The following is a 9,993-nucleotide window of genomic DNA, read 5'->3' as shown; positions in this document are numbered from 1 at the left end:
GTGACTCTTGTGCGCCTACCCCGCTGGCCTCTAAGTACTCGGCGCAGGCCGCTAAGGCTCTCAGCCAATATGCCTGGCCGGTCGAGGCTACGGTTGGATTGTCTCCTGTTCCTTCCCCCTATGTTCTCTGGCTCTCCTTCCTCTGAGAGATGGGAATCCTATAGGCCTATTTCCCTCCTTAATGTTGATATCAAACTGCTGGCTAAAGTGTTGGCTAATCGGTTACGTAAAAAGGTTATAGCCGCTTTCATATACAATGGCTAAAATATGTATCCATGTTGCATTGTGATTATTTGTCATTCATTACTGGTGATATATGTCCTGCAAAATGTCCATCGGTATGCACAACTTTTAATTCCATTACCCTTATCTGTGTTAGTTTAACACTCCAAAGAATCCGTCCTGTTGGATCAAACTACCCCGAGACGACAGTCTGAGCCATCGCATCCAGGGGCCAGTTGGGGGCGATTAACATAACAGTGCCAATTAATGGACACTGTTTGCCTGGATGGTAAATTTGACACCTCCACCAGCAAAACAGGCTCCAAGGCCTGATGGCAGTAGATCAAAGAAATGTTTGGGACGTAGGCCCCCTGTGAAAATGCCATGTCTTCCAATATTAAATGAGGGGGTCAGGGAAGTATGCCCCTATCTTGTACAGTTAGATTCTCCATCATACTACCTTTAAAATGGGTCCTCACATGACCCTTGTGTATTGATCCCTGCCCGAACCGTATGCACTGGGTAAATTATACATAATAAGGGGGGTCATGTCAGGTACCCCTAGAAAGAGGATTTGATGGAGAACCCAAATATAAGAAAATGATGTGGGTGCCTGGCCCATGATAGAACATATAGGACATTTCCTACTGGTATCATAAGGAAGTGGCATCATCTATCTCTGCTCCTTGTCCCGCCCAGGGGCTGAACATAGAGGGATCACCTGTCCATAGCAGGGTATAAAACTACAGAACGGGGGGGGGGGGGGGGGCTAGGGTGTGCTTGCATAGGGGACAAGGTCTAATTTTGGATGCCAGACGCCATTTCCAACCAGACCCCATAGAATAGCACTCTTACTTTTTGTAAGTAAGGATTCTAGTTTTTTCCCATTTATTTTATTTTCTGTGTTGAAACTTTGTCTTGTTAATATCTATTTTTACATGTACTGTGAATATTTTTCTTTCATAATAAATCATTCATTTATTAAGTACCGCGACACACATTGACCTTGAAAAGAGCCAAGTTATAATCTAAAAATTACTTACCTGGTCGGCTATATTATAGATTTGGATAAATCTTTTTCCTGTGTTTATATACTTCTGGGGATAGAAGATTATATTTGGGAATTGTAGCATATCCAGATTGGATTGATAGCTTCCTGTCGGCTTGACATTGACAGATGGTGGCAGCAATAACTTTAAATTGGGTGGTGTATGAGGGATTTTTTTTATCATTATTTTCGGTCTAGTGTAGACAAATAGTGATTTTATAGATAACCCTACCACCCGCTCGTGTCGGTTCGTGACAGCCGCTGTCATCCATCCTGACTAGACAGGCTTTATGCCGGGGACGGCTACTGACACTAATGTCCAACGATTACACCTTAACATAGCTGCAGTGGACAGGGAGGCCTCTGGGGGGTACGTGGTTAGTTTAAACATCTATAAGGCCTTTGATTCAGTGAAATGGCTGTATCTGAGGGGTGTTTTGGAAGTCCTTGGGTTTGGCCCTAAATTCCGGGCATGGGTGCGGTTGTTGTATGACAGCCCTAGGGCCCGGGTGCAAACAAATTTAGAGGTCCCGAGTCCTTTCGTTTGGGTAGGGTAACAAGGCAGGGCTGTCCTCGGTCTCCCTTTTTTGTTTGCTCTGGTGGTGGAGCCCCTGGTTGCGGCCATCCGAGCATCCACTAATATTCATATGGTCTCTAGGGGTTCCTTGGAGGAAAAGGTGCCCACGTATGCAGATGACACACTGGTCTATTTTGCGGATGTTCAGGGCTCCTTGGGGGCCTTTTTCTCCCTCTTGGATGACTTTAGTTCCTTTTCTGGCCTCTGGGTTAATTGGGGAAAATCTTCCTTGATTTCTCTATCTATGAAGATGGACCCTGTACCTTCCCTTCCCCATGGACTGCAACCTGTTACTCAATTTCGATATTTGGGAGTGGAGGTTTCTCCTTGTGTGAAGGAATATGTGCGTTTGAATTTGGCACCAGTGCTGTTATTTGTGACTTATAAATTGCAGGCCTGGTTTTCCTTACCCCTCTCTGGCTGCAGGATTAACATTTTTTTTTAATTATTTATTTACCCAAGTTCCTATATCTCTCATTTCTCCAGTGATTCCCCCTCAAATGTTTAAGGAGCTAAGTGGTGTTCTGAGGTCCTTCTATTGGTAAGACAAGCCTCCGCAATTGGGTCAGGCGCTGCTCCAGGTGTCCAAAAAGCGGGGTGGTCTGGCTGCCCCTAATATGCACAATTACTTCCTCGCGTCTCAATTGGTGTATGCTGCCTGGTGGATCGACCTGGCGAATGTTTCTACTGCTTTAGCGGGAGCTCTCATGGGTTTTTATGAGATGTTGACTAATGTCCTCTAGATTCTTTTTCCAAATTGTTGATCCCTATTAGAACAGTGGTGTGCTTAACCCCTTAACGTATGCGTACGTCATGACACCCTGGTACTTAAGGACCCATGGAGAATTCCAGCCCCCGCCGCGCAGCGGGCGGGGATCGGACCGGGATGCCTGATGAAATCATTCAGCAGGCATCCCGTGCAAAGGCCCAGGGGGGTCATCAGACATCCCCCCCCCCCCCCCCCATATCGGCCATCGCGGCAAATCGCAAGTGAATTCACACTTGCGATTCCAGGTCATTACGGGTCATTATGGTAACCCGGAATAGAAGGGAGATCGCGGGTGTCCATGACATCCACAATCCCCCTGAAGGGATAGGAGTGAGGTGGCAGGGGTGCTACCCCTCCTACCCCTGCTATTGGTGGTCTAGACGCGAGCACCAATAGCAGATCGGAGGCGGGGGGAGGGGGGGGTTAACTTTTGTTTTCCCTGTCCTGCCCACCCACAATAGGCGGGGCAGGACGGGGAAACCCGACAGGGACCGGCGCCGAAGATCCACTTACCGATCCGGAGGCTGCGGGCGACGGAGATAGTCGTGCGGCTGGATCCTACGGAAGCCAATGAGTTGCCTAGCGACATCTGGAGGGTACAGTTTGAGACCATTATACAGTGGTCTCTAACTGTAGCCCGCCAGATGTTGCAAAACTACAACTCCCAGCATGCCCAGACAGCTGTTTGGGCATGCTGGAATATGTAGTTTTGCAACAGCTGGAGGGCTACAGTTTGAAACCACAAATAGTGGTCTCTAAACTGTATCCCTCCAGATCTTGCAAAACTACAACTCCGAGAATGCCCAAACAGCTTTTTGGTGTCCGGGCATGCTGGGATTTGTAGTTTTGCAACAGCTGGAGGACCACAGTTTGGAGATCACTTTGCAGTGGTCTCTAAAACTGTAGCCCTCCAGATGTTGCAAAACTGCAAATCCCAGCATGCCCAAACAACTGTCTAGGCATGCTGGGAGGTGTAGTTGCGTACCTCCAGCTGTTGCATAACTACATCTCCCAGCATGCCCTTTGGTGATCAGTACATGCTGGGAGTTGTAGTTTTGCAACAGCTGGAGGCACAGTGGTTGGAAAATGCTGAGTTAGATAACAGAACCTAACTGAAGGTTTTCCAACCAGTGTGCCTCCAGCTGTTGCAAAACTACAACTCCCAGCATGCACGGTCTGTCAGTACATGCTGGGAGTTATAGTTTTGAAACAGCTGGAGGTTTGCCCCCCCCCCCCCCCCCCCCCCCATGTGAATGTAACAGGGTACATTCACACGGGCAGGTTTACAGTAAGTTTCTTGCTTCAAGTTTGGGCTGCGGCAAATTTTTGGCTGCAGCGCAAACTCCTAGCGGGAAACTCACAGTAACACACCAGTGTGAATGTACCCTAAAAACACTACACTACACTAACACATAATAAAGAGTAAAACACTACATATACACCCCCTTACATTGTCCCCCCCCCCAATAAAAATTAAAAACGTATTGTACGGCAGTGTTTCCAAAACGGAGCCTCCCGCTGTTGCAAAACAACAACTCCCAGCATTTCTGGACAGTCACTGACTGTCCAGGCATGATGGGAATTTAGCAACAGCTGGAGGCACCCTGTTTTGGAATCACTGGCGTAGAATACCCTTATGTCCACCCCTTTGCAATCCCTAATTTAGTCCCCAAATGCGCATGGTGCTCTCTCACTTCAGAGCTCTGTCGTATTTCAAGGAAACAGTTTAGGGCCACATGAGGTATCTCCGCACTCGGGAGAAATTTCACTACAAATTTTTTTTTTTGGGGGGGGGGGGGGGCTTTTTCTCCTTTTACCCCTTATGAAAAGGAAAAGTTGGGGGCTACACCAGCTTGTTAGTGTAAAAAAATAAACATTTTACACTAACATGCTGGTGTTGCCCCATACTTTTTATTTTCACAAGCGTTAAAAGGAAAAAAAGACCCCCAAAATTTGTAACGCAATTTATCCTGAGTACAGAAATACTCCATATGTGGTCGTAAAATGCTCTGCGGACGCACAACAAGGCTCAGGAGTGAGAGCGCACCATGTACATTTGAAGCCTAAATTGGTGATTTGCACAGGGGTGGCCGATTTTACAGCGGTTCTGACATAAACGCAAAAAAATAAATACCCACATGTGACCCCATTTTGGAAACTATACCCCTCACGGAATGTAATAAGGGGTACAGTGAGCATTTACGCCCCACAGGTGTCTGACAGATTTTTGAACAGTGGTACGTGAAAATGAAAAATTTAATTTCTCATTTGCACAGCCCACTGTTCCAAAGATCTGTCAAATGCCAGTGGGGTGTAAATACTCACTGCACCCCTTATTAAATTCTGTGAGGGGTGTAGTTTCCAAAATAGGGTCACATGTGAGGGGGGGGGTTTGTAAACGCATATGGCCCCTGACTTCCATTCCAAAAATGTTTTTCCCAAAAGCTCAATGGCGCTCCTGCTCTTCTGAGCATTGTAGTGCGCCAGCAGAGCACTTGACGTCCACACATGGGGTATTTCCATACTCAGAAGAGATGGGGTTTCAAATTTTGGGGGACATTTTGTCCTATTACCCCTTGTAAAAATTCTAAATTTGAGGGAAAACTAGCATTTTAGTGAAAAAAAAATCATTTTCACATCCAACTTTAACGAAAAAGTCGTCAAACACCTGTGGGGTGTTAAGGCTCTCTGGACCCCTTGTTACGTGCCTTGAGGGGTGTAGTTTCCAAAATAGTATGCCATGTGTTTTTTTTTTTTTTTTTTGCTGTTCTGGCACCATAGGGGCTTCCTAAATGTGACATGCCCCCCAAAAACCATTTCAGAAAAACTCACTCTCCAAAATTCCACTGTCGCTCCTTCCCTTTTGAGCCCTCTACTGCGCCCGCCGAACACTTGACATACACATATGAGGTATTTTCTTACTCGAGAGAAATTGGGATACACCTTTTTAGGAAGATTTCTCTCCTTTTTACCCCTTGTAAAAATTCAATAACTGGTTTACAAGAACAAGTATATAAGTATTTTAATGGCCCATACAAAAAATATGGAGAAAAACTGTTCCAGGTTAAACCCCCCAAAAAGGACGAGGGGGCACTCCCTCCGTCTGGAGAAGAAAAAGTTTAGTCTCAAGGGGCGACACGCCTTCTTTACCGTGAGGACTGTGAATTTATGGAACGGTCTACCTCAGGAACTGGTCACAGCAGGAACAATTAACAGCTTTAAAACAGGATTAGATACATTCCTGGAACAAAATAACATTAATGCTTATGAAGAAATATAAAATCCCATCCCTTCCCCAATATCGCACCACACCCCTACCCCTTAATTCCCTGGTTGAACTTGATGGACATATGTCTTTTTTCGACCGTACTATGTAACTATGTAACATGCGAGTGTGAAAAAATGAAGATTTTGAATTTTCTCCTTCAATTTGCTTCTATTCCTGTGAAACACCTAAAGGGTTAAGCCTTTTGAATGTCATTTTGAATACTTTGAGGGGTGCAGTTTTTATAATGGGGTCATTTGTGGGGTATTTCTAATAAGAAGGCCCTTCAAATTCACTTCAAAACAGAACTGGTCCCTGAAAAGTTTCGCTTTAGAAAATTTTGTGAAAAATCAGAAAATTGCTGCTATACTTACTGTGAAGCCCTCTGATGTCTTCCAAAAGTAAAAACATGTCAACTTTATGATGGAAACAAAGTAGACATATTGTATATGTGAATCAATATATAATTTATTTGGAATATTCATTTTCCTTATAAGCAGAGAGCTTCAAAGTTAAAAAAAATTGCAAAATGTTAAATTTTTTCATCAAATTTTGGAAATTTTCACCAACAAATTATGCAGGTATCGACAAAAAAAATTTTTGTGAAATTTTTTCGTAGAATATGTCATGAAAAAAGAATCTCGGAATCAGAATGAAAGGTTAAAGCATCACAGAGTTAATAATGTTTAAAGTGACAGTGGTCAGATGTGCAAAAAATGGCCGTGTCCTACAGTGAAAATTGGCTGGGTCCTTAACCCCTTAAGGACCAAGGACGTACCGGTACGTCCTTGGTCCTGCTCTCCTGATATAACGCGGGGTTACACAGTAACCCCGCGTCATATCACAGCGGGCCCGGCGTCATAGGGAAGCCGGGACACGCCTCTAATAGCGCGCAGCGCCGATCGCGGCGCCGCACGCTATTAACCCTTTAGCCGCGCGCTCAGAGCTGAGCCGCGCGGCTAAAAGCGAAAGTTGGCAGCTAGCTCAGTCGGGCTCTTCGGGATAGCCGCGGCTAATCGCGGCATCCCGAACAGCTTACAGGACAGCGGACAGCCTCCTTGCGGTCCGATCGCCGAATGACTGCTCAGTGCCTGAGATCCAGGCATGAGCAGTCATGAGGCAGAATCGTCGATCACTGGTTTCCTATGAGAAACCAGTGATCAATGATGAAGATCAGTGTGTGCAGTGTTATAGGTTAAAAAAAAAAAAAGTGAAAAAAAAAAGTGAATAAAGATCATTTAACTCCTCCCCTATTAAAAGTTTGAATCCCCCCTTTTCCAATAAAAAAAGAAAAAAACAGTGTAAATAAAAATATATGGTATCACCGCGTGCGGAAATGTCCGAATTATAAAAATATATCATTAATTAAACCGCTCGGTCAAAGGCGTGCGCGCCAAAAAATTCAAAAGTCCAAAATAGTGCATTTTTGGTCACTTTTTATATCAATAAGTCCTATCAATGCAAAAATTGTACCGTTAAAAACTTCAGATCACGGCGCAAAAAATGAGCCCTCATACCGCCCCATACACGGAAAAATAAAAAAGTTATAGGGGTCAGAAGATGACAATTTTAAACGTATTAATTTTCCTGCATGTAGTTATGATTTTTTCCAGAAGTCCGACAAAATCAAACCTATATAAGTAGGGTATCATTTTAATCGTATGGACCTACAGAATAAAGATAAGGTGTCATTTTTACCGAAAAATGTACTACGTAGAAACGGAAGCCCCCAAAAGTTACAAAACAGCGTTTTTTTTTTCAATTTTGTCGCACAATTATTTTTTTTTTCCGTTTCACCGTAGATTTTTGGGCAAAATGACTGACGTCATTACAAAGTAGAATTGGTGGCGCAAAAAATAAGCCATCATATGGATTTTTAGGTGCAAAATTGAAAGAGTTATGATTTTTTAAAGGCAAGGAGCAAAAAACGAAAATGCAAAATGGAAAAACCCCCGTTCCTTAACCCCTTAAGGACACATGACGTACTGGAACGTCATGTGTCCACTCCCGATCTATAACGCGGGGCCACGGCGGTTCGGGCCATAAGGGTCATAGCGGTTCGGGCCCGGCCTCTAACAACGGCCGGGACCCGTGGCTAATAGCGCGCGGCATTGATCGCTGTGCCGCGCGCTATTAACCCTTTAGACGCGGCGTTCAAAGTTGAACGCCGCGTCTAAAGTGAAACCGAAAGCATGCCGGCTAGCTCAGTGGGCTGTTCGGGATAGCCGCGGTGAAATCGCGGCATCCCGAACAGCTGACAGGACAGCGGGAGGGCCCCTACCTGCCTCCTCGCTGTCCGATCGCCGAATGACTGCTCAGTGCCTGAGATCCAGGCATGAGCAGTCATGCGGCAGAATCATCGATCACTGGTTTCTTATGAGAAACCAGTGATCAATGTAAAAGATCAGTGTGTGCAGTGTTATAGGTCCCTATGGGACCTATAACACTGCAAAAAAAAAGTGCAAAAAAAAAGTGAATAAACATCATTTAACCCCTTCCCTATTAAAAGTTTGAATCACCCCCCTTTTCCCATAAAAGAAAAAACAGTGTAAATAAAAATAAAAATAAACATAAATGGTATCGCCGCGTGCGGAAATGTCCGAATTATAAAAATATATCGTTAATTAAACCGCACGGTCAATGGCGTGCGCGCAAAAAAATTCCAAAGTCCAAAATAGTGCATTTTTGGTCACTTTTTATATCATGAAAAAATGAATAAAAAGCGATCAATAAGTCCTATCAATGCAAAAATGGTACCGTTAAAAACTTCAGATCACGGCGCAAAAAATGAGCCCTCATACCGCCCCATACACGGAAAAATAAAAAAGTTATAGGGGTCAGAAGATGACAATTTTAAACGTATAAATTTTTCTGCATGAAGTTATGATTTTTTCCAGAAGTGCGACAAATTCAAACCTGTATAAGTAGGGTATCATTTTAATCATATGGACCTACAGAATAAAGGTAAGGTGTCATTTTTACCGAAAAATGTACTACGTAGAAACGGAAGCCCCCAAAAGTTACAAAATGGCGTTTTTTTTTTCAATTTTGTCGCACAATTATTTTTTTTCCCGTTTCACCGTAGATTTTTGGGCACAATGACTGACGTCATTACAAAGTAGAATTGGTGGTGCAAAAAATAAGCCATCATATGGATTTTTAGGTGCAAAATTGAAAGAGTTATGATTTTTTAAAGGCAAGGAGCAAAAAACGAAAATGCAAAAACGGAAAAAACCCCGGTCCTTAAGGGGTTAAGGGGTTAAAGGGGTACTCCCGTGGAATATTTTTTTTTTTTTTTTTAAATCATCTGGTGCCAGAAAGTTAAAACAGATTTGTAAATAACTTCTATTAAAAAATCTTAATCCTTCCCGTGCTTTTTAGGGGCTGTATATTAAAGAGAAATCAAAAAGAAATGCATTTCCTCTGATGTCATGACCACAGTGCTCTCTGCTGTCCATTTTAGGAACTGTCCAGAGCAGCATATGTTTGCTATGGGGATTTTCTCTTCCTCTGGTCAGTTCCTAAAATGGACAGCAGAGAGCACTGTGGTCATGATATCAGAGGAAATTAATTTCATTTTTGGATTTCTCTTTAGTATACAGCCCTTAAAAAGTACTGAAAGGATTAAGCTATTTTAATAGAAGTGATTTACAAATCTGTTTAACTTTCTTGCACCAGTTGATTTTTAAAAACAAGTTTTCCATGGGAGTACCCCTTTAAGTGGTTTCCGGGCACTTCCCGCAACCGGCAATGTCAGCTAGGCACCTCTGTGCCAGTTTCTGGAGGGATCATGGAGTCAGGTTCGCCATGCATTTGTTTCGAGAGTTTTCCTCCTTCCCCTCATTCCAGGAGATGTGTGACCGCTTTAATCTCCCTCAGAGTGCCCAATTTTGGTACTTCCAGTTGAGACATGTGGTGTAGTTGATAGGGATGACCCTTATGTTTCTGATGACTGATCAATATATTAATACTAATATGCCATTGCTGCTGGAAAAAGATATGTTATCTACCCCTTAACCCATATAACCAGCTTGCTATCTGTTCGTGACTACGATGGAGGCCTTGGGATGACTCCAGCACGGCCAAGGTAAGGAGTAAAAAGACAAAATTAT

The sequence above is a fragment of the Hyla sarda genome, chromosome 1 (assembly GCF_029499605.1).
Source record: "Hyla sarda isolate aHylSar1 chromosome 1, aHylSar1.hap1, whole genome shotgun sequence".
Lineage (NCBI taxonomy): Eukaryota > Metazoa > Chordata > Amphibia > Anura > Hylidae > Hyla > Hyla sarda.
Note: the sequence above shows the minus strand (reverse complement) of the source record.